The 24,784-nt window shown below is 39.8% G+C and overlaps 1 protein-coding gene and 1 long non-coding RNA gene across 3 annotated transcripts in view; one reads left to right on the plus strand and one right to left on the minus strand.

The window, feature by feature from the left end:
* GPC6 (glypican 6) overlaps nt 1-24,784 on the minus strand; it is a 1,126,333-nt gene that overhangs the window by 512,131 nt on the left and 589,418 nt on the right. The window lies entirely within an intron of this gene.
* LOC131483638 (uncharacterized) lies at nt 17,094-23,152 on the plus strand. The gene is made up of 3 exons (XR_009247828.1): nt 17,094-17,576; nt 21,687-21,727; nt 22,901-23,152. It is a non-coding gene; the product is annotated as an uncharacterized LOC131483638 (long non-coding RNA).

A 24,784-nucleotide genomic window follows, 5' to 3' on the forward strand; every position in this document is an offset into this window, starting at 1 on the left:
AGTGAAGTGTTACGCTGAAATCCCAGTGCAATGTTTAGTCTGGTGCCATACAAAGACGGAGGAAAGGACGATGCAGTGAAGATCAAACGGGTTATTTGAAGCATAACTGATTATCGCCCTCTATGAAGTCATTATAGTTTAATAACCTACTACTGTGATTATTTTGATCTGTGTTTATCACCTTAAAGAGCAAAGGGGAACATGATTAACATGCTGGGCTCAAAGCTAGGGACTTTACAAACAATATCTTATTTTATCCTCCTGACACTCTCTCCGAACAGTGACGGTAACCCCACTCTACAGTTGAAAACTCTGGAACTCTGGGTATTTGAGCAACTTGCCAAAGGTCAGATGCTTAGTAAGTGACAAAGTCAGGATTTAGAAAGAATGCAGATTTCGAGACTGTCTGATGCCAGCACCTGTGCTGTCTGTTACGTCTTGAGTGTCCAACTCCATCCTGTCTCCTCCCATGTCAGACATTGTGGACAGCTGCCAAAATGATTAGTGACGCCAGACAAAACCCAACCTCTGAGTAATGACAAAGAACTGAAATTGTCGTGCTTTTGCTTGGAGAGAAATGGATAGCAGAAATACAAATTCAGAGACATGAAAATAATTCAGTAGAAGTCATGACATCAACTCCAGAAAGAGCACCCATGATAGTCTAACTTTAATTGTTTATATTTTTTACACATATAACAATGCCAATACTTAATTGAGATGAAATTAACATATCTATAGTTAAGATGATTTGACTGCATAGCTCCAGGGATTTTAAAATATAGCTGCAAAATCTATGACAGGACCCCATGACAAAGTGGAGACGAATGCCTCTCCCCTTGAATTGGGCTGGCTACTGTGACTTGCTTCTGATGGATGAGATGTAGTAGAAGTGACACTACATACCTTCCAAGGCTAAGTTAGAAAATGTGGGGGCGCCTGGGTGGCGCAGTCGGTTAAGCGTCCGACTTCAGCCAGGTCACGATCTTGCGGTCTGTGAGTTCGAGCCCCGCGTCGGGCTCTGGGCTGATGGCTTGGAGCCTGGAGCCTGTTTCTGATTCTGTGTCTCCCTCTTTCTCTGCCCCTCCCCCGTTCATGCTCTGTCTCTCTCTGTCCCAAAAATAAATAAAAAACGTTGAAAAAAAAAAAAAAAAAAAAAAAAGAAAATGTGATGGGGCATCTGGGTGGCTCAGTCAGTTAAGCATACAACTTTGGCTCAGGTCATGATCTTGTGTTCGTGAGTTCGACCCCCCCATAGGGCTCGGTGCTGACAGCTCAGAGCCTGGAGCCTGCATTGGATACTGTGTCTCCCTCTCTCTGTGCCCCTCCACCCCTGCTCGCTCGCTCGCTCTCTCTCTCTCTCTCTCTCTCTCTCTCCCTCCCTCTCAAAAATAAATAGACATTAAAAATTTACAAAAAAGAGAGAGAGAAAATATGAGAGTCTCTGCCTGCCTCTCTCTTGGAACCTTCACCCTGGCCCTGGGTATCATGTTCTAAAGAAACCCAGGCCACATGCAACTCTTATGCTACCAGATGCAATCAAAGTCCCAGCCAGCTGCCAGCACTGACCACTAGATACATGACTGAGTGAGCCACAGATAATTCCAGCAAAATCCCCTCCAGCTGCCCCAGCAGAACGGCACTGACTGAGGTACAGCACAGCTTTGCTGTGAGCCCTGCTCACACTGCAGATGTAGGAGCAAAACAGATATTGTTGTTTGGTTTAAGTTAGTACGTGTCTTAGCTTGCTCATTATTTAAAAAATATTTTTTTAATGTGTATTTAATTTTGAGAGTCAGAGGCAGAATGCAAGTGGGTTAGGGCAGAGAGAGAGAGAGATAGGGGGAGACATAGAATCAGAAGCAGGCTCCAGGCTCCGAGCTGTCAGCACAGAGCCCGACGCAGGGCTCAAACTCACGAGCTGTGAATGAGATCATGACCTGAGCCGAAGTCAGTTGTTCAACCGACTGAGCCACCCAGGCACCCCTAGCTTGCTAATTATTAAGACTAATGTTGTCATGGGCTACCATAACAAAATACCACATCCTGGGGGGCTGCACAACAGAAATGTATTTCCTTCCAGTTCAGGAGGCTGGAAGTCCAAGATCAAGGTGTCAGTAGATTTGAATGCACTCTGAGACCTCTCTCCTTGGCTTATAGATCACTGTCTTCTCCTTGTGTGTTTACATGGTCTTCCTTCTGTGTGTGTGTGTGTGTGTGTGAGAGAGAGAGAGAGAGAGAGAGAGAGAGTTCTAACCTTCTTTTCTTACAAGGACCCCAGTTATACTGGGTTGGGGCCCACCCATTTTAACTTAAATACTTCCTTAAAGTTGACATCTTCACATACAGTGCCCTTTTGAGGCACAGGGAGTTAGGACTTCAGCATATGAAGTCCGGCGGGGGTGGGAGGGAGGACATAATTCAACCCATAACAGTACATTTAGAGGCTATTTGTTATTCAAGAATATACATCTAGAATAACAATTATAATACTTTATAATAGAAACTAGCCATATGTGTGTCCTCTGGCATATTTACATGGGAAATATATTAATGTCAGTAGGGCCCAAGGCAATTGCTGTTGGAAAAATTGTTGTGGTCCTAAGTCGTTGTAGCTGGGGCAGATGTCCTAGTAAAAATAACCATGACAAGAAGGAGGATGAGAGCCTTCATTTACTACACATTAGGAACCAAGCTGTGCCCTAAGTTTTTAGGACACAAAGTCTCATTTAATCTTTACAAAAACCTACAAAGAAAGTCTTACCATCCTGGGGTTAGAGTATAGCCCCCAGGAAAATGGGGGCTATGTGAAGAAGGAAGGAAGGAAGGAAAGAGGGAAGGAAGGAAGGAGGGAAGGAAGAAGGGAGGGAGGGAGGGAGGGAGGGAGTGGGGGAGGGAAGGAAGGAAGGAAGGAAGGAAGGAAGGAAGGAAGGGGAGAAAATGAAGAGTGGCTGCCTAGCACATGAGGAGGTCAGGATGTTTTACTTGGGAGGCAAGTGTGGACCGAGGTCCTGGCTCTCCAAACACAAGCTTTTTGTGAAAAAGCTCTTGTGAAACAGCACATCAGTGACTGGCCCAATGTCACAAAGGTAAGACTAAGCTGAGATGAAATGTAGCTCGGGGGTACTGTGTTCCTTCTACTGTCACTACTCGATTGTAAAAACAATCTTTCTAAACAAGCTGTAGAGGATGCTAAGCAAACTTTGCTTATTCATCTATCTCCTGTGTTCCTTAATTGTACTGAAAAGCTGCAAAACCATATCGCTGAATAGAAAGAAAAATGTGATTAGAGACAGTGTAACACTGGGTACAATGGATGCCCCTCAGTGAAGGCGTTTGCCTGGGGGATTACTGATTCACCCTTACAACCTGGCCTCTGCATGAAATGCTTAGATGCTGGATCTTTCTATGAATGTGTGGTTAAGGGGGTGAGAAATCACTGGGATGCCAACTCTTTTAAGAATCATTTGTATTTCTGAAGAACAGTTGACAGATGCTCAAAGGAAAGAAACCTTTGGGTCTTTGTTCTACATCACGTGACTGGCTCCTCATATCACTCTGTGAGCAGGGATCTTTGTTTTTCACACCTCTCCTTCCTATCAGGGACAGCTCCTGGGGTGGCAGATGGACCCTGTCAGACTGGTGTTTGCCCTGCTGAGAACTGGACGGACCAGCAGGGTTGCAGACATGGGCCTTGACTCTGTGCCTCACCTCAGCTTGAGGAAAGTCATTTTCTCAAAGGCTGTTTATGTTCTGTGCTGATTTGACCCTGTCTCCCTTTTGGAGTTATACTGAAGAGTTAAGTCCATCAGCTTGCTGAGTGTAGTAATGTGTGCAATCCTGCCTCCCCCAGGCTGTATAAGAAAGGGGCTGGAGGGGCTCCTGGGGTGCTCAGCTGGTTAAACATCCAGCTTTGGCTCAGGTCATGATCTCACAGTTTGTGAGTTCAAGCCCCACACCGGCTCTGTGCTGACAGCTCAGAGCCTGGAGCTGCTTCGGATTCTGTGTCTCCCTCTCTCTCTGCCCCTCCCCCGCTTGCGCTCTGTCTGTCTCTCTCAAAAATAAAGAAACATTAAGAAAGGGGCTGGAAGCTGACAGTTTGTGGTATTAATGGGCTAATCACTTTCAGCGTGTGTGGCTGCATCCCTCAGTTACACGTGTGCGTTCAGAAAAGGTTGAATTTCCTAAGGTTTTGCACACTGACTAAAAATTAACTCGTTAAATGCGGTGGGAAGACTACTTGCCTCAGTTGGGCACCTCATGAGGAATAAAAACATTTCCCGACTTCCCCTCCTCCTGCCTGCAACCACCAGTATCTATGGGCTGTGAACGAGAGAACTGAGAGAAATGTCTGCATTTAGAGTTTTTCTTGTTGGCCAGCTATCACAAAGAACTATTCTGAAAAGGGTCCAGTCAGGTTAAAACACTACATCAGCACATTTGCTTTATCTTGGTTTCTGTTCAGTTTGGTTTGTCTGCTGGCCTCTCCAGCAGTAATGAGTGTATGTAAATCTCCTGAAGCAACGTACTGGCGAGATAAATACCTCTGGGCCGTATCCACTATGTGGCTGAGGATTTACTTTTCAGTTTAGTGACAGGACAGAGAGAGGGAAACCTTAACAAAGATCCTGTGGCCCAAGTGAACTCCTTCCTCAACTCCACAAATATCCAATCACACTTAAGATGTCACCGATGAAAAAAAGAGTAGGCCACCATGAATTTCTGCATGAAGATGCACATTTAAGTCAAGCAATGATCTAAGTAAGCGAAATGACTCTTTATTGTTTTGTTTTATGTTTTTCATTATTTATTAGGATTATTAATGTAATTATTATTTACTTAATGGGAAAGGGCACAAGGAGATACAGCTAGGCAGGCATACATCTTAAAATTTATAATATAGGCTATTGGCACTTAAGGTCTGAACGTTAAGTATGTAAGTGCTCAGGAAACCCAACTGACAAAGCAAAGGACACGGTGAGGTTCAGCAGAGAGCAAAAGCTGGCAAATCAAGTCAGTGTCTGGGAGTGTGATCCAGGGGTGCTACAAGGAAGAAGCATTGGGGTCTAATCCAAAAACATTATTTCCCAAACTTTCCTCGAAGCCTCCCTCAAATTTGAACATGCCCTTCCTTTGCTTCCGCTCTTCAGAAAATCCACGGAAGCTTTGCCGGAGCATTCTCTGGAGTAACACCAGGGACTTCACTCTGCTTTCCACGTTCCAAATGTAAGGGGGGGAGCTCACAGCCTTGCCGCTTCATCTCTGAGTAATTCTTGTTTCCCACATATACTTCTGCAGATTGCACAGGTTTCAGGGCTTGATCAAACACGGCTCGCATCCCATTCGTTCTGAGGACACGTGTTAAGACGCAAAGGACAGCTGATTATTTAAGCCTGAAGGAAGTAGCTCCCATACTGAGAGTGTGACAGGTAAAGGCTGTGATGCGGGGTGCTGGGAATAAAGGGATGGGTAAGACACAGTTGTAATCATCTCAAGGAGCCTCCAGGAGAGCAGGAAGGGTAACAGGGTGACCTTACCAGATCACATCACATGATATGACCCATCAGGGCTGGAATAGATGAGGTGTGGATTCACTCGGAGGGGTGCATGATGGGGACAGTGTTAAAGAAGAGGTTACACAAATGGAAGAGCTCCCTTTACTGAGATCCTGTTACAGTCCACACACGATGCTGAGTACTTTATAATCACTATCTTATTGAACATGCTTAATGAATTATGAAGACGGCTTTATTTTTAACCCCGTTTCAGGGATAAGGGAATTGAGGCTTAGAGATGTTAAGGAACTTTCCCAGCATTCCACAGCTAATGAATGGTGAAGTCAAATCTTCAAATGGTAAAGCCCGGCTGCAGACTTCTCCACTTAAAGGGTGTCATATGCTACCTCACTGTTAGAGAGACCTCAAAAGAACAAACAGGGTTTATCAAGCAGCACATAAAGTGCACAAAGTTTTCTACAATGGGTTTTCTGTAACAGAAATGTAAACCATAACACTGCTGCTCAAAGGCATTTTACCATAACATAAACAACCTTGACTTATGAATTGGGGATGTTCTGGAAAGTTCTATGGAATGAAATTTCACTCACTTATTAAAAAAAGCAACTTTACTGAGGTACATGTATGAGTTACTTATTTATTATTATTATTATTATTATTATTATTATTATTATTATTTGCCTCCAAAATCAGCCCTGGGTAAGCACTGTTCTGCTTTCTGCAAGTCTAGGTAAGCTGTTTTTGTTTGTTTATTTGTTTGTTTATTTTTCTCAAAATTTTAAGAGAGAATCAGACAGTAGGCACTCGTTTGTGTCTAGACTCTTTGGCTCAGCATATCTTTGAGATTCATCGACATCAATCCACATTATCAGTATTTTGTTCCCGTTCCCACTGAATAGTAGTCCTTTGCATGGCAACACCATAATTATTTACCCATTCTCCTACTGATGCACAGTTGGGTTATTTCTTATTTGGGGCTGAAAATAGCGTAAGTTTTAAGATGGCATACAGGAGTCCACTCTTCAGAAAAATGCTATGGCGAATCATCCCATCATTGATCTGCTTTTCAAAGTTTGCAGAGCCCCCCACTTTGGTCTTGAACACATTGGGCCTTTGATTCTGGATCCAAGAATTCTCAGCCTCTGCTCATCAAGTGCCCTTCAGCATTGACTTACATTCTCTATTTCTTCATGGAGCTTGTCCAATTTTGATCTATGAGTTTTGGCTTATTTCAAGTTGCTTAAGCTCAGAGGATCCCCTCTATCTTCACTGACCCATAATAATATCCCAATCCAGTCACCATGAGTTGAAGGTTTGAGGATAGCAGTGAGCACTGCATGGGCCAATTCTCTCAAATTATCTATCAGCTCTTTCTTTACCATCAGTTTCTGAAATTAATGTAATTCCTCCTTTGAATTACTCTTCTCTCCCATAGGCAATCAAAACATGTTGGATTAGCAGAGAAGAAAATTGCAGTGCACGAGAAATGAGGAAATATCTTTATTATCGTGTGCCTCGACGGGAGAAGACAAAAACGTAGACATCAGTGTTGGTCCGCACAGCTGGCTGCATAATCGAGAGGCCGCAGGGGGGGCACTTTCGGTGGTACATCCTCTGGTCAAAGGCTCCCTCTTGCAGACGAAAGGTTACAACCTCTGGCTTTAAGCTAAATCCTTCCATCAGATCCACAATGGAGATATCTGGAAAGCTGCTTAAATGAAGTGCTGTCTGTCCGGAGAGCAGAAGTGATAATCCGCAGAATCCTTTGGTGTTTCATGCTCTCCATCATTATTGGCATGTCGGACCTGACTGCATGGAAATGAGCTGAACCTCAGCAAAAGGATCTTGAAGTAGGTCAGACATTTATCATCGCAATAGATAGAAAATTCGCTTTTTATTTGGCCATTTTTTCCCCAGACAGTAAGTTCCATTGAACTTGAAGTGACCCATGATTATAATAGGCGTTTTATCTTCCAAGTGGGGAGGAGGAGGATTTGGGGACAGTACATTTACTGCCGTTTCTAAGGGCCATGAAGGAACTTTTACAAACCATATCCTCTAAAATGTCTCCCCAACTGATTTTATTTTTGCCTGGTGTTATCTGCCACAATCCGATTGTGAGGCAGTACCCATTCGTTAGCACACTTAATGCCCTAAGCCCTTCTGGCATATTTAAGGTAAAAAATAAACCTATTTCCAGTTATGTTTTGAAATATATAAAAAAATTATATATTTTGTTCTTTACATAGAATGTGGGTAACTTAAGTCACCAGTTCTTACGCCGAAAGAATCAACTCTCTCTGTCGGTTGCCACCCACCCAGCACAGGACTTAGCCTCCGGGCACCTGCAGGGTGGTACAGTGGTTAGAGTCCTGTGTTCAGGCCAGACGGTAGAGGTCAAATTCTAACTCCATCTCTCATTTGCTTAGCAACCTCGAGCAACTAACTTAGCCTCACTGTGCTTTGGGTTTACTGTCTCTAAAACAGGAATGATAGATCATAATAGTAACTATCTTATAAGGTCATTGTGAAGATAAAAGGAGCTGACAAATGCCTGGCACAGAAGAGGCACTCAAGAAATATTAGATGTTATTCCTGCCCTGTTAGATCCTCTAGAGTCTAAACGAGTAAGTATATGGCTAAACCTCTTTCCAAGAGACACACTCTACATAGTTGAGGGACAGGGCGCTACGGCCTAGCTGGAATTGAAGCAAGGAAGGTAGTAGGCAACATTGTACGCTATCAGCATTTTACACTGACAGAAGGCAGCTTTCAGCGACGTGTCACATACAGGCAGCATCAGCTGCAGTGTTAATTGTGCAGAACAGGCCTTTAGTGCAGCAGTAGAAAGAGCAGCCTTAGGTCCACCTGAGAGCATTGGCCAGAGGAGGCGGGCGCTGGAGCAGAGCATTCACAAGGGGAAAGCACTAGAAAGGCAGTTCTCATCTCATATTTACACAGTACATAATCATATTCAGTAACGCATTCACATATTAATTCAGTTATTACAAGATAGACATTTTTCTTTATAATGCCTAAGCATCTGCTGCTACAGCTAATTTGAAACCAGGTAGGATGATAGTACATCCAAAGTAGGGAAGGAAAAAAAAAAAACTGGGAGAATTTTGCTTATAAAGTTGACTGGCCCATCATTAAAGAAGCAATGTATTTTAAGAATGCTCCCTGCAAAGGCAAGATGGAAAGGCATTCGAGAAACAGGACGGTCATATTTTAAGGGTTTTGACTCATAATGACATCCTCTTTTATTTTTTCTAGCGCAAAGGTTACTTCCCAACACATTCCTGAGTAAACACAGGGGGCCACCCCTACCTCTTGCAACACAAATTCACAGCACATATAGTGGACCCCCATTTAATAAAGGACTCTGGAAATCTGAGAACGACAGTGGAGGCTAGACCCGTGGATCTTGTAAACTGTACCCCAGCATCAGGATGCCACAGTGGTTCATAAATACCAGGGAGAGTGCTGTTTACAGCAGGGTAAACTACAAAGGAGACGTTTATGACGTCACAGTGGATCAGTCATATTTATGACTGTCCAGAGAAAAGCACTACTCTAGCTCTACCAACCGGATTATTATCTACCGGAAACCCAGCCTAACCAGCTTATTGTTTCCATTAATGAGTAATGTGTGACAAATATGCTTTGAAAATATCCAAAACTCTGAAAAAGATAAGGCTTTGGTGAACTGTATGTTGCATTAGAAATCTGTTCCTTTGGGTTTAATGAATTACTAATAGAAATGATGATTATTTCAGTTTCTACTTCTGAATAATCTGCAACAGAGATTGGCAAGCTTTAACTGTGAAGGGTCAGGCAATAAATATTTTCAGCTTTGCGGGCTGTATGGCCTCTGTCACAACTACCCAACTCTGGTTGTAGTGAAAAGGCAGCCATATAGAATAAAAAAGACAAGAAATAACAAGTGTTGGCAAGGATGTAGAGAAAAACAAACACTTGTGCACTGTGAGTGGGGTTTAAATTGGTGCAGCCACTGTGGAAAACAATATGGAGATTCCACAAAAAAATTAAAAATAGAAAATACCATATGATCCAGCAATTCCAATACTGGCTATTTACCCAAAGATGAAAACACTAATTTGAAAAGATATATGCACTCTTACATTTACCGAAGCATATTTATCGTAGCCAAGCTATGAGAGCAACCTAGTATCCATCAACAGATGAATGGAAAAAGAAGATGTGGTTACACATACACAATGGACTATTACTGAGTCATATAAAAGGATGAGTTCTTGCCATTTCCAGCAACCTGGATGGAGCTAGAGGGTATTATGCTAAGTGAAATTAATCAAAGACAAAAGCCATATTATTCACTTACACGTGGAATCTAAAAAGATAAGACAAACAAATAGCAGAAAGAGACCCATAATTATGTAGAACTAACTGATGGTTGCCAGAGGGGAGGGGTGGGGAGGCCAAATGAATGAAAGGGAAAGGGAGGTAGAGGCTTCCAGTTATGGAATGAATAAGTCTCAGTGGTGAAAGGTACAGCGTAGGGAACATAGTCAATGGTATTGTAATAGCACTGCGTGATGATGGATGACAACTACGCTTATAATAAGCATAGCATCATGTATAGATTTGTCAAATTGGTGTGTTGTATACCTGAAACTAATGCAACATTGTGTATCAACTACACTTCAATTTAATTAAAAACAAAAAAAGAAAAAAAAGAAAACACAGCCACAGGTAGTGCATAAATGAATGGGCGTGACTGCGCTGAATTAAAACGTGAACAAAACGAATTAGTCTACAACGAATTCGTTTTACCATTTGGTTGTCCTCAGCCTGTCTGTGACTTTTGGACTTTGTTTTTACAACATTTATCACATCACCTTGACCGAACTAAAGGTAAAAACTATAAGGAACCTGTTCTTGTTTCTATATCTGCTTAGCTATGTATCAAACTGTATGCAAAGTTCATTCTTTGGGCCAGAAAACAGTATCAAGAGTGAGGATGCAGAGTTGAAAGAGCCACAACCCCTTTCTGTATTTTAAAATATGTTATTGAAAGAATGTGTCAAACCAGAGGGAGAGAGAGAGAGACAGAGAGACAGAGAGAGAGATTAAAAAAATGGCAAATTTTGGAAGGCCATAAACTTCACAGTGATAGAGAACAGGGAAACAAAGAGAGCATGCTACACTGGGAACAGCGGGAATAATAAATGCCAATGGGGGTATTACTCTGGAAGGTTCGTGATTGGGTTTGCCTCTTTATATACAGTGGCAAGTAAGCTCACGTATCCACTATATTTTGGCTTACACTATTTTGTTTTATAACCACTTTCTCCTATGTGTTGGGGGCTGTGTATATATGCTTCCCAGGGATGCTGACTAGGGCAGGATTTTATCTTGGGAATTGAAATTTTGAATTGGATTAAATCCTTTCCGGGGCATATGCACCATAAACTCCTCCCTCCTCCTTCTATGCAATTTGCTTTGGGACTCATCTTCCTCTATGAATCGAATGCAGTACCTTGACGGACTTTCCATTCTGGCGAGTCCCCTGCACAGACCCCCTAAATATCAACTCATGGAGTGATAAATCAGTGGCAATGTCTCTCCTGCAGAATGGAAAGTCCATTCCTAGGCTTGCTTATTTTCCCCAGAAGTCAGCTAAACTTTCATGTGAGTGGCGAAAACTCTTTGAAGCTGCCCTCCTAAATACTTTAGAAATGCCATTTAGCTGGTACTGTGGGGAGAGAACTTAAGAAAAATTCAACACTGATAGCATTACGTTTGTTCTTCATTCAATCTTGGTGAACTTCCTAGGCACTCGAGCATATTGCTTTTACTGTTGCTGTCATTTCTGAAAGCCAAATTGCACAAAAACTTTTATAATCACCCAAGGGAAGTCCTCACGGAGTCTGGTGTCATTTCATGAATAGCAACATCTGCACGGGCTTCATGGTGTCCTGACCACTTCCTTGCTCTGTACTCAGGTAACCCCTCCAGCAGTCAGGGCAGGCTCCCCTACCTGAACAACGGGGCGGGCAGGACCTCCCAGGATTTCATGCCACCTCAGCCGATGACCCATTTGTTGTACAAAGGACTGAAATAAGACCCAGAGGATGAAGTAACTCTCCCAGTCGAGAAGTCAGAGGGTGATATCCCAGAATCAGGAAGGGACTTTTCTAGACCAGAGCTCTTTTTTACTGTTTCCCAATGGCACTCCTATACCACTGAAAATAAAAGAGCCAAATGAGATAATGAAATTCATCAACTGACGGCTCAAAGTAAACTGGCTGCATTAAAAGCAAAGCCTTTCAAGGGGCGGATAACACAGGTGCCAGGAGGAGGCTTAAAATAAAAGCTTGAAATGCCTTGACAGGAGAAAATTAAGCTCTTGGCTTCCTGTTATTCACCCACCACCATCCATTTTTGGTGGCTGTCTTCTCGTAGATAAAATCAGAGTTTGTGGATGCTTTCTGTGATTAATAGTTAGACATTTTTTTTTGTAAAAAAAATACAATTTCATGTTCTTGAAGATCTTGCTAAACCTACGCTACCAAAATTTATAAATATTTTTGCCTACATTTGGAGCTTAATTACTGTATAGAGTTAGATGTGTCATCTCTGGAATGTATGTCTTATTCATTTATGTTCCCAAGACATGGAACACGGTCTGGTATACAATAGGCCTCAGCAAACCTTCATGGAATTCATGCAAAAGAATTTGTTTTTCACTACTGTGAAACAGAAAAAGATCTCACCAAGTTGTAATGATAATAATAATAATAATGATAATAATAAAATAATGATAATGATAATAGCTAGCATTTTTGAATGTCTATTATGGCCAGGCACTATTCTAAGGGATTTAGGCAGAAATCTACTCTTTTATTTTTCCAAACAGACCCCCAGACACTATTAGCACCCCCTTTAAGAAAAACAAAAAAAAAATAAAGAAACTGAGGCACAGAGATATTAAAGTAACTGCAATATGGTCCCCAAATTAGAGAGTAAAGGTTCCAAGGTCAGCACTCAAACACAAAAAGTCTGGCCTCTGGGTCCACCTTTTTAGCTAGAAAAATGATATAGTAAGTAACTGTATTTTTATTTTACTATAGTGACTGCAACGACAGCAAAATGAGACTCAAATTATTGTTATACAATGGTTATTTTGTGAAATAGCATTAGCTTTGATAGATCTTGGCCAGCTATAAAGATAATTAAGGATCAAGAGTCTTCATTATTATAACTTAACTGTTCTCCATGTAATAAAAGTACAAATAAATTTAGAATGCTCATTCCACACACACCCCCACCTTTGAAAGTACTAGGGAAAACTGTAAAGCAGACATAGAATATCATACAGAACAACTCTATAAGTATATTATCACCTCCAAGAATGACACCAAGACATTCTGTACAGGAATTCTGAAGTTCTTCATTCCGACACATCATAACCAACATATATTGGTATAAAAATTTCTAAGCACCAAATTTAAGCCCATGGACTGACTCAATTTAAATTCGGGGGGGGGGGGGGAAACTACTTCAAAGAAGAGATTAAAATGAGCCTTCCCCTTCTTACATTTAAGAGAGTGGAAGTAAAGGGGCCAACAATTTAAAGCAACTCTTCTTTAAACAATACACACAGTATTGAATATCTACTCTGGGACTGGCACTAATGTGGCCTTGCAGATACAAGGCCCCTCCTCTGTGGATCTGTGAGAGGCACATGTAATCAAATGATCACTCACATACAAAACGCAGAACTATAATGACACAGAGTTAAGACAAAGAGGTGAACCTTGCTCTAAAAACCTCCAAAGGATGGATTTGTCTAAGGTCATCCATGAGGACCTTCCCGAGGAGCCAGTGCTGGTTGCTAGTGTGTAAAGAACGAGAAAAGGCTCACTAAGTGTGAAGGGGAAGGAAGAGGAGGAGCAAGACACGTGGCAAAGACCTTTCTATAAAGGTCTGAGCTCTTATCCAACAAACCCGATTTTCAGAAAGCTGAGCTAAAGTAGATGGATCAGGGGCGACTGGGTGGCTCAGTCGGTTAAGCGTCTGACTTTGGCTCAGGTCATGATCTCACGGTCCATGAGTTCGAGCCCCACGTCGGGCTCTGTGCTGACAGCTCAGAGCCTGGAGCCTGTTTCAGATTCTGTGTCTCCCTCTCTCTCTGACCCTCCCCTATTCAAGCTCTGTCTCTCTCTGTCTCAAAATAAATGTTAAAAAAAATAAAATAAAAAAATAAAGTAGATGGATCAGTACTATGGCTACATATGTATGTAGTATGTTACTATCTATAATTCTCAATCAGGTTCATATAAATCAAAACCATGTTATGCATAACACAGTAATATGGTTGTAATGGGTTGTATTGTGTATCCTGCCCCTCCAAAAGATATGTTGCAATCCTAACCCTCAGTACCTCAGAATATGACCTTTGTAAGAAACAGGGTCCCTACAGAGTAATCAAGTTCATTGGTTAAGAGCTCAGACTTTGAACAGGATTGCCAAGAAGAAAATACCTGACTGCTCGTGTGTTAGCTGTCAATGCTTCTATCACATAGAGGAAATAATAGCATATACCTCACAGAGTTGTTAAGATTATTTGTGACATACTTAGAGCCTTTTATTCTGTACTCTTTTCTTTTAACACAATGGCAATTTTCATTTTTAGATCTTAAAAATAATGATAATAATATAATTATTATTAATATAAATGTACAGCGATCATCCTTTTCTTGACCCTACTTCAAGGTCAGCTTCAATTTCTCCCCTTCATTTTCATAACAAAATACCTTAAAATAATTGTTTATTCTTGCAGCCTATGAGGTTTCTCCTCCCCATTCCCTCTTAAAACCACAAAGATTCAGCCTCATCACCCCAACAAATTGTTAGTCAAGACTACTGATAATAAGCTCCACATTAATAGTCTGTTCTCATCCTCATTTTACATTGACTCAGCTGCAAAATTTAACATGGTTCTCATACGCTCCTATTTGCTACAGGTTTTTTCACTTGACTTCTAGAATATCATATTCTTATGGTTTTCCTTCTATCTTATTGGCTGCTGTTCCTGGTTCTGTTTGCTGATCCATCCACTTCTGTCAGATTCCTTAAAATGGAGTCCTTGGATCTCCACTCTTCACTATGTACACTCACTCCCTTGTGATGCTATCTAATCTTACAGCTCTAAATATAACCCATATTCTGATGCCTCCCACTTGCATAAATCCAGATTAAACCCTTCTCCAGAACTCTAGACTCATAGATTTAACTGCCTACTCAAGATCTCCACTTGGATGCATAAAAAAAAAAAAAGTCTAAAACTTCCTACGTCGCAAACCGATCTCCTCATATTCTTCCCCCAAACTGTACACCTCCAGTCTTCACCGTCTCACTCAATGGCAACAACATATTTCCTGCTGTTCAGGGCAAAAACCTTGGAGTCATCATAGAGTCTTTACTTTGTTTTTCCCCATCTCACATCCTGTTGGTTTCCACCTTCAAAATATACCTCCAATTCACCCACTTCTCACTCCTTCCATTGTTAGTTACAGTCACTAACACCTCTTGCTGAGGTGCCTGCAAATAGTCCAACTGGTGTACCTCCTTTTCCTCTTCCCTCCAACAGGCCATTCTCAACATCGTACCAAGAGTTCTATAAACCAATTTGCATTACTCCTTTGCTCAAAACCCTTTAACCAAACATGAAGAGCAGAAAACATATTCCATGTTGAAGTGAAAAGAAAAGTGCAATATGGAAAAGACAGGATTTATAAGCATTGGGATATTGGAACAAAAATCTAAATGAATAAATAAATATCATCATGTGTTCTTCTATTGGAAGCAGAGTTTAAATTTCCTATTTTTTCAAACTAATACGGTTTTGATGAAACATTATGTTATGGAGCCCAAAAGAGCAAGTTAAAATTTCATATCTAAAAGACCCGACATAATAAAGCATTAAACCATCAGCCACTGCTCACTCATATAAGATCTATTAACAATGTAACTACAGTGTATTGGTCTGCTATGACAACAGGCAGTATTTGGGATTAATTTAATCATGGAGAAAAAAATTAAGTGTTATGAATAAATATGTATTACTAAAGAGCTCTTAACACTTTAACCCATCAAATAATAGGTGGTGGATAATTCATATCCTTACATTATAACTAATATTACTTAAAATAAGAGGTTATTAATCATAGCTATACATTTTTGTTGTTGTTATAATTTAAACTATAATGTTGTTTAATTGAATAATGTAAGCAATTTACCTACTCTCAAAGTTAAAAAATATATATAAATAAAATATATAAGGTATAAAATATAATTACACATGTAATATAAAATAAAAATATAATATATATAAATAAACATATACATATATTTATTTACACACACACACACACACACACACACACACACACCCTTTATTTCTTCTTTTTCTCCTTATCTATAGCCCACAGGATCACTATTCTTTTTGACTCTATATAACACTTATACACCATGCTACACAGTTGGGCACTTGTATTTCTTTATTAGCCTTTATTTTTGCTATGTAAATGCACGTTTCATCTCTTTGGATAAATTATGATAAGTAACTCAAGGGCCAATTTTCCCTCTTCATTTCTTCTAGCTCTCAGAGAATAGTAAAAACACAGTTGGTGTTTAGTTAACAGCAGTTTATTAAAATACTCAACAAGAGGGGCACCTGGGTGGCTTAGTTGGTTAAGCAATCAACTCTTGATTTCGATTCAGGTCATGAATCGAATCAGGTCTCAGACCATGGGTCTGAGATCGAGCCCCGTGTTGGGCTCCACGCCCAGCGTGGATTCTCTCTTTCCCCTCTCTCTGTCCTTCCCCTGCTCACATGCTCTCCCTCTAAAATAAATAAATAAATAAATAAATAAATAAATAAATAAATAAATGTACTCAATAAGATCATCTCTATGCTTTAACATAATTGAATCTTCAGAAACCAAGAAACAGTTAACAGTCTTATAGTAATTTATGATGACCTCCACTATTTTAAAAGGATTTCCATTTGTACATTTGCTTTTCCTACTTGGCTTTGCACATCTTCCGAGGACCCTGCAAATGGCCTGGATCTTTCAGTTTGTTCTTTTCATTCAGAGATAGAGAGAATTTCTAATTCCCAAGGATAAAAGTAATGTTATGATATCGCTTGCACAGGCTGGCAAAACCATCATTTTATTACCCTGTAAAGTAGCTAAGACCTGATCAAATTATTCTGGATAGCATCTGTACAAACCTTCAACCATCTACAGAATTCACAATGGGTTGACATAGCTGACTACTTCCAAATCTTTCGCAACGTCTCTGATATTTTTATGGTTTGTCATCTCCCACAGAGAGCTTCTTTCAGTCTGTAGCTTTCTTTCTACTTGAAAGCTGGCTTTGATTCTCTCCTGCTGCTTATGAGTAAACTCCCTGGTGCGTTCGCAATTTATTGTGATCTATTTTCCTCTTTCCAATAAAGATAAATTTTACGGCCCCTCTCAAAGCGACCAATGTGAAAAAAGCCTTCAGAGTGATATTAGTGACAAGTAAGGTGCACTGCATACAGTTGGTACTAAATACATGATACGTGACCGCAAATTGTTTATTGTCCCACCATTTTAACACAGGAAATGCGGAACAAGAACTTACAACGAGGAAGAGGTAGCAAGAAGTGGCCACGAGAAAAGGCAGTTACTGTTATTTTTCTTCAACTCCTACTTCTGTTAAATCCACAAAAAACTTGCTTTGCCTAACTAAAACTTTTAGTTTTAGTTAGGAACCAGGGCTGGAGGTCAGCTGAAGATGTATTAAGATAACCTCTGAGCACTGTCAAGAGTCACATCCGGATGTGGCTTTCTTCTCCAGTCTGTTGGTTCCTGGCAATTTATGCAACAGTCACCTCAAGTGTGTTGCGCCATTTCACACCTTTGTCCTTCACGGCCCCATTGGCATGGGACCTTCTACACATTGTCGACATGGAAAACCTGTCTTCATCTTTGCAAAATTCGTCTCGGCAGCAGCATACAGGTAGGTTCTTTCCAGGCATGCTCACCAACTCTGCCCTTCACCACTGATGCAGGGCTTATCACTTACTCCTTGGTGTAAACTGTGCAAATATCTGTTACTCATGTTCTACTCATTTCCTATAGTTTATACTCATTTGTTCACATTCCAATGTCTCTTATTATGCAACTTTTGTAAGCGGGGTTCATGCCTCCTGAATCTTTTGATCCACTCTGCCTATCACAGCACCAGAGAATGTTAATAGTCCAGAGGGGTTAAAAATACTTTTGAACATGCTGCTTTATTCTCAGCACAGGTTGGGAGTCAGAGAATTTTGCTGATACCCTCTCACCAATATATAGTCATCTGAGAAATTAATCTGATTTAGACTCATATAGTAGGAAAGTAAATAAACTAGATTTTTAAAGACCGTTCTAATACAAGACGGTTTAATTTTATAAGTTTATATAAATAACAAAAATGAGACAAAGAATGTGTTGTCAAGCAGAACATATTAAATTTAAAAAATGTTTATTTATACTGAGAGAAGGGGGTGGAGAGAGAGTGCAAGCAGGAGAGGGGTAGAGAAAGAGGGAGAGAGAGAATCCCAAGGATGCTCCGCACTGTCAGGGCAGAGCCTAATGTGGTGCTCGAACTCACGAACCGTGAGGTCGTGGCCTGAGCCGAAATCAAGAATCGGATGCTTAACTGACCCAGCCACCCAGGAGCCCCATAAAGCAGAATGTATTAATGGGCCCATGATAATTAATGGATATGAATGTTGTGTAGTCTATAATTAAAATACATTTTAGATGCCTATAGACGCTATATTTTTAGAATGTTGATGCTTCTTAAAAATTGAAAAATGTCGTAAGTAGGTAAAACTTCTCTTTTCTTAGTATTGAAAATCTACATATTAAAACCATTTAAAAAAATTTTTTTTAATATTTATTTATTTTTGAGACAGAGAGAGACAGAGCATGAACGGGGGAGGGGCAGAGAGAGAGGGAGACACAGAATCGGAAGCAGGCTCCAGGCTCTGAGCCATCAGCCCAGAGCCTGATGCAGGGCTCGAACTCACGGACCGTGAGATCGTGACCTGAGCTGAAGTCGGATGCTCAACCGACTGAGCCACCCAGGCGCCCCTTAAAACCATTTTTAAAAAGGTAATGCCAAGAATATACTCACTTGGGCCTTCCATGGATTCCCATTGAAACTTTAACATCGTAATTCAAATGAAAATATGTAAATACATCCTAGAAGGGGACAAGAGTGAGTTGGAATTTGAAAAACCAGAAGCATATTTAAAAAAAAGAAAAAAAAAGACTCAAATAATGAGGTTTAATGTTATATGTGAATCAAACACTAGTACTGTGAGAGAAACAGAGGTATCCCAAAACCATAAACAGAGATTCAGAAATTCCCAAATGAGAAATAGGATGGAGGAAAAGATATTATTGTTCTTCCTAAAACTGCTCACTCAGTTCTTACGAGAAAGAACTGAAAGGAACCTGTATGTCATCAGGAAAATATGTTAGGTCTCTGTGGGTTTCAATGAATTATGTTTAATAGACTGGTGGAGTAATCAAATTATGATAATTTGGAAAAGACATCCCAATCTCTTCATGTAAGGTGTTCAAGAGTGATTTCTTCTTTATTTTCCTTGTGTTCTGGTTGTAATCAGATTCACAACATGATGTGTCATTAGTCCCATATGATAATGATAATCCTACCATGAGTTATGGAAAAGGCTAAGCCAATTCTGACTTCCCAAAATAGTTACAGCTGGTTTACCTTGTCCCCGTGAACATGTTATTTTTTCCCCATTAACTTCAGTAATTTTGTGAATTCCAATAACGTTCACATATAATACTTAAATATTGCCATGTCCTAAGGACAATGATAACTTGAATTTAGAAAAACTAAAATTACTTTAAAAATGGGTTTGTCTTCCTTTCTGGAGAGCCAGTAAGGAAATTCAGAAAACACATTAGCATGTATCCTAAGATATAATGTAATCACATCACATTAGCATGTTTCAGACTCATGAATGGAATCTGAGTTTGATAAGCTATGTTCTTTCATAGAGATAAAATTATTGCCACAATATAAATCTAATGGAATTGACTATCAAGGGAAAGGAAACAAATTGAGTACATGTGTTAAATACAGTAAAATTTTTAATTCTTACCTTTGATTGCATCTCCAATGAATCTTTTAGAAGTGAAAATATAGTACTTAAACCATTTTATAGCAATGAATGAATGAATGAATGAATTTGAACAATTCATTCTGCTTATAAAGAATTTAAGGACTAAAATTTTGCAGCCTTGCTCAGTGAATCAGGTATAAACGTTAACCTCTCAGAGTTTTTGAAAAGTAATAACATTTGTAGTGGAGAATAGTAAAATGAAAATGAACTGATTGTTTTACATTATTTATAAATGTAATGTTTCCTTTACCATAGTGGTGCTAAGTCCTTTCACCCCAACACAATTTAGCAACACAAGAGCACAGGAAAATACAATGTCATAAAACCTACAGAATTATACTCCAGAAGACTGACTATGGTTTTAAAAGGATTCATATAATTTAAATAGTTTATTCTTGGTCTATGTTTCAAGCTATCGATAACACATATTTTCACTATTATTTACAATGTCAGAAGAGGCAACAGATAACATAAACAGAACATTGTTTATAGTGCTTCTTCTGTGTTTCTCCAAAAAATATTTGCAATTATCTTTTCAACTGTATTTGTTAGTACTTGAACCCCTTGAATTTTCTATTTATTTTATCTGCACAACTTTTAAAAAAATGATGAAATATCAACATTAGGAATCTAAGATTTTGTACCAAACTAAACTCTGAGAATAAGCACAAAAGCACTTCTCTTGTGTTGCATGATACTAGCCAACGAGCAAGAGACTGAAATATCCATCTAAGTTAGAAATGGGATCATAGTCATTTGTAAGACCCAACAGAGAAGAAATATAATTTTGAAGTCAACACTCAGGGAACAATAAAAGTGTAGGTAATGGAAACACAGCCTGTTCTCATGTACAATCAATAATAAAACCATGTGTGCAAGAGTTGAGAGTGTGTGAAAAAGAAATCTTCTCTTGCCAGTGGTTTTCAATTATTAATTGGACAGGTAAGGAGACTGATGAATAAATAAGTTTTCACCTTTAACTTGATCTTGCAGGACTCTGGGTAGGAAGAACTAGTGATATTTATGTTGGAAATATTGGAACATAACTCACTGAGCCCTGGAATTTCCCAGGAGAATCATGAAATTATATGGAATACTTATTTTGGCTTTAATTGATTATGTAGAACAAAATCTTAAAGATTCTTCGGAGGGTGTGTAAAGAAAAAGAATAGGAGTGTGATGTCTACTAAACTTTATTTACAGACCAATTAGCAGGATAGCACATGGGTTTCACTAAAACTGCAGTGAGATTCAGCCCAAGATGTACCTCACACACAGCCTAGCAGGAAGGCATTTCCAAAGAGGATGGAGTATATACTTAAAACCATTAGAAAAGAACAAAACCCCAGATGACCTCCCTGCATTTTTCTTTGTTGAACGTCTACACTGCAGTGCATCATGAAGCCAGAGTATAGATAAGGAGAGCATTCCTCAAAGCAGATATGGTATCCCATAATTAGGATCATCCTATTCATAACAGAAATTGAGAGTGTTTAACGTTGCTCCAGTAGGTTTTATAGTTGACCAGTTTGGATTATATTTTGCTTTTGTTTTTACATAAAACGTTAATATCACCTAACCTTTTTTTTTTTTAATATTTTTTTAACGTTTATTTATTTTTGAGACAGAGAGAGGCAGAGGATGAACAGGAGAGGGTCAGAGAGAGAGGGAGACACAGAATCGGAAGTAGGCTCCAGGCTCTGGGCCATCATCAGCCCAGAGCCCGACGCGGGGCTCGAACTCACGGACCGTGAGATCGTGACCTGAGCTGAAGTCGGACGCTTAACCGACTGAGCCACCCAGGCGCCCCTCACCTAACCTTTTTAATGATAAGAATCTGCTTTTGTTTACCAAGCTCCTTTTTCATATTTCTCTCTTGTAACCATTCTTCATCCCCACTTTGCATCATCCCCACTCTGCAGATGAGATAACAGAGGCTCAATAACTCAGAAAATTGGACCAGGTAACAAGTGGCTCCCTTACTCATTCTACTCTATACACCACAGCCATTGACAGAGTGATCTGATACACTCTACCCGCGGGAATACTGATCTAACAAACAGTTGGTGGAAACTCACGTAAAAGAAGAAAAAGATTTTCATGAGATCATTTGCTTCCCTCTACTCCACGGAACCTGAAACACATTCCTGAACACTCCCAGCTGACTTCATTTATGATCACTTTTCAGCCTAACTCTCTCCCCAACTGTTAGATGGCACTGTGCCCGCTAACAAGGTGCTATGCCAATTTTTCTAGGACACACACGTCAATCAAATGTGGGATTCAGTAGAAAACATTGCAAAAGCCATCTCTGTAGCAGGGAATCTATTATCTCTGGCAATAACCTGCATTAAAATCAAATACATCTTAAGTGTCAAAATTAAAATTATGAATCACTGAAGAAAATTCAGCACGGTAGATACAGTGCTTGAATCTCCCCAGTGGCCAGGCTGAATTCTAGGAGGCCCATTAACAGGTATCCTGCCGCTCAAAAATATCTTTGGAATTCAAAGTGATTCAGGAAAACAGCAACGACCTGGCATTATAAAAGTAAACTGTGTCACCCTAAAATTAGAAATGAGATCAATTAAAAGAGTGACAACCAGAAATAGTAGCTAGATAGATTCCAAAGCCACACTCAAAAATAGGGGCATGCTATACAAGACAGTATGGCCTACACCTTGAAATTAATCACTAGCCCTTTCCCACACAGAGCTAAATTCCAGATGTGCACTCTTGAGTGTATACCTTAGTTCCTAGGTCATATGTCCATGACTGAAATAATTGCTATATTGAAAATTTCACTCCCAATAAAGCATTTCATTTAGTCCAACGCTCTCACTTCACCAAGGAGGGAAGAAATGAAGTCATTCGGACAATTAATTAGGATCCAAATAAGAATTCAATCCCAGCTATCTCTTATCCTTGGTCCCATGAGCTCCGGATTACATCAAGCTTTTTCTCTCTTTACTTTTCTTCTATGTTATATTTATATTATGTTTAAGGTATGGCATGTTTTCATATTATATACATATATGGCTCACAATAAAATATTCGTAATGATAGTCACATGTCCTTTGTGACTAATCAATAAATGCTTACTAATTACGTGGCTTTATTTTCTCAATACCTAAAGAGTGAATTTTTGTATCTCCATTAAAATTGACATTCCTGTTGATATGAAACCCGAGACTGGCAAAATGAACTGCAATAAGACGGAAGAGTCCTCATGGGCTGAGCTTGTCCTGACGGGCACCTGCATTCTTGTGACCCATGTATATCTCTGTCTTAGTATTTAGCACTCTCTACTATTCAGTGGTCTTGTACCCACTTTGGAATAAAAGTTGTTTAAGGGCAGGGCTACGTCTTGTTCATTATTGTACCCAGTGCACCTGCCAAAGAGTTAGTGCCCAATAAATGTTTGCTGAATGAAGGATGAATACATGCATAAGCTGGCACATGCCATGGGCTTCTAAAATGACCCCTGGCCAACCCTACTGATTGCCTTTTTCATGCCTGGTTTGTTTTCAAAGATTTCTCACAGGAACTCAAGCAAGTGAGTAAGATCTTTCAATCGTTCATTCATGACAACAGCATTTTTTTTTTTTTTTTTTTACTCATGGGCATGAACTATTAAGACCTCTCAGAGGAAATTATTTTAATTACAAAAATTGGAACAGCTTAATTGTAAATGAGCAATGTGAGCACTTTGCAAAAGAGATCACTTGCTTTTTCTCTTTCTTTCACTTCTCTTTAATAATTACTATAACTCACAGTAAAAATATTCCCAAGATTTCAGTATTCTGGCACACCTCTCTCTTCTATTTAGAAGAAATACAAGATCAAAAAAATCTACAGTGTCGATGTTTGAAGACTACACAATCACACCTTTTTCTGCTAATACCTCACTGAATGAACTAAGTTGTGATCGTAGAGGCAATAAGCGTCTGGACACAAGAACAGTAAGACATGAAGGGAACATATGCGTGAAATAATGGCTGCTCCACTAACTATGGAAACAGTATAGACATCTATATCTACATATAGATAGGTGATATAGATATAAATAGTTTGGAAATCTGGAATACAAATGAAGATCATTACTCTTTGACAGATCTCAAGCTACTACATCACCTAGGTGATAACTAAGGGAATGCATGGCTTCTCAGCCTATACTGAGTCACTAATCTTTCAGTGGTCTACAGTGTCTTTCCACATGAACATCCCAACAAAAGGAGCTATGGATCTGTTGGGTAACCAAATGCACTAAGTATTCAATTTTTTTGTCAGGGTGGGGGGAGTGGAATTCTGAAAGGACGTGTATCTAAAACCGTCAGAAATTCAGGGTACTATTTACAATAATGTGGGAGAGGGTACAGAGATGGATAATATCCCTCCCTGTTATTCCAACCATGACAGGAATGAAAGAAAGGAGAAAAGTAATATAACAGCAGCAATAATATTTTTTCAATGTCTGTCACATCCAAATTGCAGCAGTACTTGCCGTGACAAATACTGAAGACAGAAGGGTAGCTCCTTTGGGTAGTAAGCTACAACCTCCAGGTGGAGGAGGTCCATCGCACAGGAAAATGTTGTCAAAACTTTAAAGGAATATATGTAGAACTCCACATGAACATGGTAAAAGCTCAGTGTAGAGGTTCTGAAGAGGCTGAATGGAAACAACAAAAACAAAACAAACAAAACCAACACACACACACACACACACACACACACACACACACACGCACCTGATTAGGTGAAAAGAGATTCCTGAAGACACCAGAAGTGGCAATGGGCAGATTTTAGCAAGAGTTGAATGAAGTAAGAGATGATTTGATGGGAAGAGGAAGCCATATGATGGGTAAGAAACGTGGTGGAGAAATTGTCCCATAAGCTTTCATGTGGGACAAAGCAGGAATATATTTGCTGGATTAAACTGGGCATTGGATTGGGACTTGGACGATACAGGGTTGCAAGGTGAATGCGCAACTGAAGACTTGAATCCTAGGCTGCCGACCCA

Source organism: Neofelis nebulosa, chromosome 1, assembly GCF_028018385.1.
Source record: "Neofelis nebulosa isolate mNeoNeb1 chromosome 1, mNeoNeb1.pri, whole genome shotgun sequence".
Taxonomy (NCBI): domain Eukaryota; kingdom Metazoa; phylum Chordata; class Mammalia; order Carnivora; family Felidae; genus Neofelis; species Neofelis nebulosa.